This window comes from Ranitomeya imitator, chromosome 5, assembly GCF_032444005.1.
Source record: "Ranitomeya imitator isolate aRanImi1 chromosome 5, aRanImi1.pri, whole genome shotgun sequence".
In the NCBI taxonomy this organism is placed as follows: domain Eukaryota; kingdom Metazoa; phylum Chordata; class Amphibia; order Anura; family Dendrobatidae; genus Ranitomeya; species Ranitomeya imitator.
This window is the reverse complement of record NC_091286.1, coordinates 578702452-578708451: the sequence shown is the minus strand read 5'-3', so window position 1 is coordinate 578708451 and position 6000 is coordinate 578702452.

Sequence of the window (6000 nt, the reverse complement as noted above, 5' to 3'; positions counted from 1 at the left end):
TGCTTCTCTAATTTGTGTAATTAACAGTACCTGTAACTTACCTGTGGCACCTAACAGGTGTTGGCAATAACTAAATCACACTTGCAGCCAGTTGACATGGATTAAAGTTGACTCAACCTCTGTCCTGTGTCCTTGTGTGTACCACATTGAGCATGGAGAACAGAAAGAAGACCAAAGAACTGTCTGAGGACTTGAGAAACCAAATTGTGAGGAGGCATGAACAATCTCAAGGCTACAGGTCCATCTCCAAAGACCTGAATGTTCCTGTGTCTACCATGCGCAGTGTCATCAAGAAGTTTAAAGCCCATGGCACTGTGGCTAACCTCCCTAGATGTGGACGGAAAAGAGAAATTGACAAGAGATTTCAACGCAAGATTGTGCGGATGTTTGATAAAGAACCTCGACTAACATCCAAATAAGTTCAAGCTGCACTGCAGTCCGAGGGTCAACCCGTACTATCCGTCGGCGTCTGAATGAAAAGGGACTGTATGGTAGGAGACCCAGGAAGACCCCACTTCTTACCCCGAGACATAAAAAAGCCAGGTTGGAGTTTGCCAAAACTTACCTGAAAAAGCCTAAAACGTTTTGGAAGAATGTTCTCTGGTCAGATGAGACAAAAGTAGAGCTTTTTGGGCAAAGGCATCAACATAGTTTACAGGAGAAAAAAAGAGGCATTCAAAGAAAAGAACACGGTCCCTACAGTCAAACATGGCGGAGGTTCCCTGATGTTTTGGGGTTGCTTTGCTGCCTCTTGCACTGGACTGCTTGACCGTGTGCATGGCATTATGAAGTCTGAAGACTACCAACAAATTTTGCAGCATAATGTAGGGCCCAGTGTGAGAAAGCTGGGTCTCCCTCAGAGGTCATGGGTCTTCCAGCAGGACAATGACCCAAAACACACTTCAAAAAGCACTAGAAAATGGTTTGAGAGAAAGCACTGGAGACTTCTAAGGTGGCCAGCAATGAGTCCAGACCTGAATCCCATAGAACACCAGTGCAGAGATCTAAAAATGGCAGTTTGGAGAAGGCACCCTTCAAATATCAGGGACCTGGAACAGTTTGCCAAGGAAGAATCGTCTAAAATTCCAGCAGAGCATTGTAAGAAACTCATTGATGGTTACCGGAAGCGGTTGGTCGCAGTTATTTTGGCTAAAGGTTGTGCAACCAAGTATTAGGCTGAGGGTGCCAATACTTTTGTCTGGCCCATTTTTGGAGTTTTGTGTGAAATGATCAATGTTTTGCTTTTTGCTTCATTCTCTTTTGTGTTTTTTCATTTAAGACAAATTAAATGAAGATAATAATACCAAATAATTTGTGTTTGCAATCCTTTTCAGGAAGAAAATGAGTATTATTTGACAGAATTGCAGGGGTGTCAATACTTTTGGTCATGACTGTATATTTGTAACAGTATGTACCAATATGAGCAATGCTCTACCTCTATCCATAGAGAGATATATAATATATATATATATATATATATATATATATATATCCAACAGGAGTGCAACCTATCACTGTAATATATACATGTGTGTATAGACCTGGCCATTTACCACTGATTATAATATCAACAACACTCCCAGCCTATACATGGATAGAGGTCACGACTCTATACACATCACCGGCTAAAAGCTACCGCCACCGTGTCTCCCATAGTGGCGGGGAACCACGCCAATAACTCCTGTTATATTTACCAATAAATGGTTGCCGGGGTTTTGGGGGCAAAACCGATGTCCAGACAAGTGCGTCCGCCCCGATGCGCATTTCGGACCTCTCCTTTCTCAAGGGGCCTGGCCGAACTAGTGCCGGCCCATCTTAAATACTGCCCATTCACTCTAAGTATCAAAATTTCCAGCTTCATTTTGGTGACCGACATCAGTCACAAACAATCACAAATACCTCCATATAACAATCAGATATGAAACAAGAGGACAAATGGAAGCTTATTAAAAAGGTATGAACACGAACTTTATTAACAACAATACCCTATATAAAATACACGCAGCCGTCACCTAATGACACACAATATTGGATTGGGAGGTGCAAGCAAAAAATGTCCCCAATTAAGTGTCCCAGCAGTATAAGTCCTATTAGGAATACACCATAAGTATGGTATATAGATAAACGGGAGACCTAACTCACAATTAGTGCCTCACATCAGACTCTATAGAGGTAAAAGAGTAAAGGGGAACATGAAAAAAGTATACTGTCTGATGATCCAAATTAGTATTTAGCAAAGAAAACGAAAAAACTAATATATCCAAATAACTTTATTTCTACAAATTCGGATTAAAAACTAACACAACACCCAAACCCAATATAGCGGGAGTGGGTAATAAAAACCTGGCCCGAAAGTATCAAGGGCAAAGGGTGGGAGTAAGTGGACTAAAATACAATACTATATGTCCCTAAACTGCTCCCTGCCTGTCTGCGGAGGTTGGCACCCTCTTGAACGCAATATGGCGCCCCCGATCCTCGTCGGCTGACCCTTAAGACCCTATAGGTCCCTATATCTAGGTGGGGATGCTATACCACTACCGATATTACTAATCAGCCCACAGCCTAGGGCCCAAAGAATAATACCTACACCAAACCGATGCCAGGTGGTAATTCACCAAAAACAGAAAACACAACAACCGGTCTGACCGTACAAAGCCCTATACACTTGTACACCACCCTATGGAGTCCCTAACCAGACATCCCTGCCTACCAGCGGAGGTTGGCACCCTCTTGAACGCAAATGGCGCCCCCGCTCCTCGGCGGCTGCCCCTTGCTTACCCTCACACAATCCCTGCAAAAGTTAGGGATGCCGTACCCGGGTGGTGCCTAAGGGGCTACACTAGTGACCTATAGTGACGGTACCCTGTAGCTCGGTCAGACCACGGAAAACTATATAAATGGCTAAAGGGGAACATGCCTCACCTAAGTGCAGGTAGACCTCTGTACACACCCCGACGCGCGTTTCGCCACTATTCGCCTCGCTTTTTCCTAATAGGACTTATACTGCTGGGACACTTAATTGGGGACATTTTTTGCTTGCACCTCCCAATCCAATATTGTGTGTTGCAATTGTGTACGTTATTTATGTGTGGTAGACCCATTTGTCTGGTGTCTTATGCAATTTGTGTTTGTGTATTGCACTGTCAGGTCACGGCTGCATGTATTTTATATAGGGTATTGTTGTTAATAAAGTTCGTGTTTATACCTTTTTAATAAGCTTCCATTTGTCCTCTTGTTTGATGCCCATTCACTCTGCAGTGAACCGCACTTACCGGAAGTTGCGCTCCCGGCCCGGAAGTGACGCGACCCGTTGCCAAGGCACCACAGCAACAACCAGCACCGGCGTCACATGGAAGGGGAAGCCGAACGGGCTCCACCCCCATATAGTGACACCGGCAGCGGCAATGTCAAGGGGACGAGCGCGTGCAGGACAGGGATACCAACTTGCATAAATATACTGTGTATACACCAATGTGAATAACATTAAAAGCAAGAAACATCATAGAGGAACAAGATATCAATAAATCAATGAAGTATACAAAGGTTCATAGAGATCAAAACATATAAATCCCTATATAATAATAATAATAATCTTTATTTGGGGCGAAACTTTATTTTCATTGAGTCCCGATGGATGGACTGTGCCAAGTGTCCATATCCATCTGGACTCCAATTGTGCTAATCTTTTAGTGGTCCCTCCGCCCTGGATATTCACATCTAGCATATCAATGCCCCTAACCCTAAGTAGGCTACCATCACAGCCGTGAAATCTCCTAAAGTGGCGGGGAATGATTTTCAATAACATCTCATCATTAGCAGTTGCTGCTGCCTCAATGCCCAACACGTGCTTGCGCACACATACCTTTAGCTGTCTGGTAGTCATGCCCATGTAAATCATATTACATGGGTAGACAGCGTAATAAATAACATTCATACTCGTACAAGTTATAAGTTTCTTGATCTTAAATTCCTTAGTACCTTCCTGATTTGTAAAGGTATCCCTACGGTCCATATTTGGGCAGGCCCTGCAGTGCCCACACAAAACACTTCCACAACGTCTCTCCACTTGATCTAAAAATGTGGTAATTGGCTCCCCGGTATAGTGACTGCGGACCAACTGGTCCCGCAGATTTCTTGAGCTCCTAGCTGCTATGGTGGCGCTCTCAGGGAGGAATTTCGAAATGATTGGATCTACTCTGATTGGATCCCACTCCATCCCAAACCTCACCACAGTCTTCATCCCAACACTAACCCATCTCTTCAATCACTAACAACTGGTGTTTTCCCCTCAAACTTTAAACATGCCTCCATCACCCCTATCCTCAAAAGGCCTCTCTTGACCCATCCTCTGTATCTAGCTATCACCCTATATCACTTCTCCCTTATGCCTCCAAACTACTGGAACAACACGTCTACCTTGAACTGTCCTCCCATATCTCTTCTTGCTCCCTCTTTGACCGCTTACAATCTGGCTTCCGGTCACACCATTCCACTGAAACTACCCTAAGGTCACCAATGACCTCTTAACCGACAAGAGCAAGCGACACTACTCTGTCGTCCTCCTCCTCCTCCTCTTTGACCTGTCGGCTGCCTTTGACACAGTGGACCATTCCCTATTATTACAGACCCTCTCATCCCTTAGCATCACAGACTTGGCCCTATCCTGGATCTCATCATAGCTAACAGACCGGACATTCAGCGTCTCCCACTCAAACACCACCTCCTCACCTTGCCCCCTATCTGTCAGAGTCCCACAAGGTTCAGTCCTTGGGCCCCTGCTCTTCTCCATTTACACCTTTGGCCTGGGACAGCTCATAGAATCTCATGGCTTTCAGTATCACCTCTATGCTGATGACACACAGATCTACATCTCTGGACCAGATATCACCTCCCTACTAACCAGAATCCCTCAATGTCTGTCCACTATTTCATCCTTCTTCTCCGCTAGATTTCTGAAACGTAACATGGACAAAACAGAATTCATCATCTTCCCCCCATCTCACGCGACCCCCCCAACGAACCTATCCATTACAGTAAATGGCTGCCCACTCTCCCCAGTCCCACAAGCTCGCTGCCTCGGGGTAATCCTTGACGCTGATCTCTCCTTCAAACCACATATCCAAGCCCTTTCCACTTCCTGCCGACTTCAACTCAAAAATATTTAACGAATCCATTCATTCCTCAACCAAGAATCTGCAAAAACCCTAGTCCATGCCCTCATCATCTCTCGCCTTGACTACTGCAACCTCCTGCTCTGTGGCCTCCCCTCTAACACTCTCGCACCCCTCCAATCTATTCTAAACTCTGCTGCCCGACTAATCCACCTGTCCCCCGGCTATTCCCTGGCATCTCCCCTCTGTCAATCCCTTCACTGGCTCCCCATTGCCCAGAGACTCCAGTACAAAACCCTAACCATGACGTACAAAGCCATCCACAACCTGTCTCCTCCATACATCTGTGACCTCGTCTCCCGGTACTTTCCTGCACGCAACCTCCGATCTTCACAAGATCTCCTTCTCTACTCCCCTCTTATATCCTCTTCCCACAATCGTATACAAGATTTCTCTCGCGTATCACCCCTACTCTGGAACCCTCTATCACAACACATCAGACTCTCGCCTACCATCGAAACCTTCAAAAAGAACCTGAAGACCCACCTCTTCCGACAAGCCTACAACCTGCAGTAACCACTGATCGACCAAGCCGCTGCATGACCAGCTCTATCCTCACCTACTGTATTCTCACCCATCCCTTGTAGATTGTGAGCCTTCGCGGGCAGGGTCCTCACTCCTCCTGTACCAGTTATGACTTGTATTGTTTAAGACTATTGTACTTGTTTTTATTATGTATACCCCTCCTCACATGTAAAGCGCCATGGAATAAATGGCGCTATAACAATAAATAATAATAATCTGCTTTAAGTATATGCCACGATTTATGCAGGATCTGTCTCATATGCGAGAACGGTGAATGAAAATTCGTAGCAAATCTTATATTACC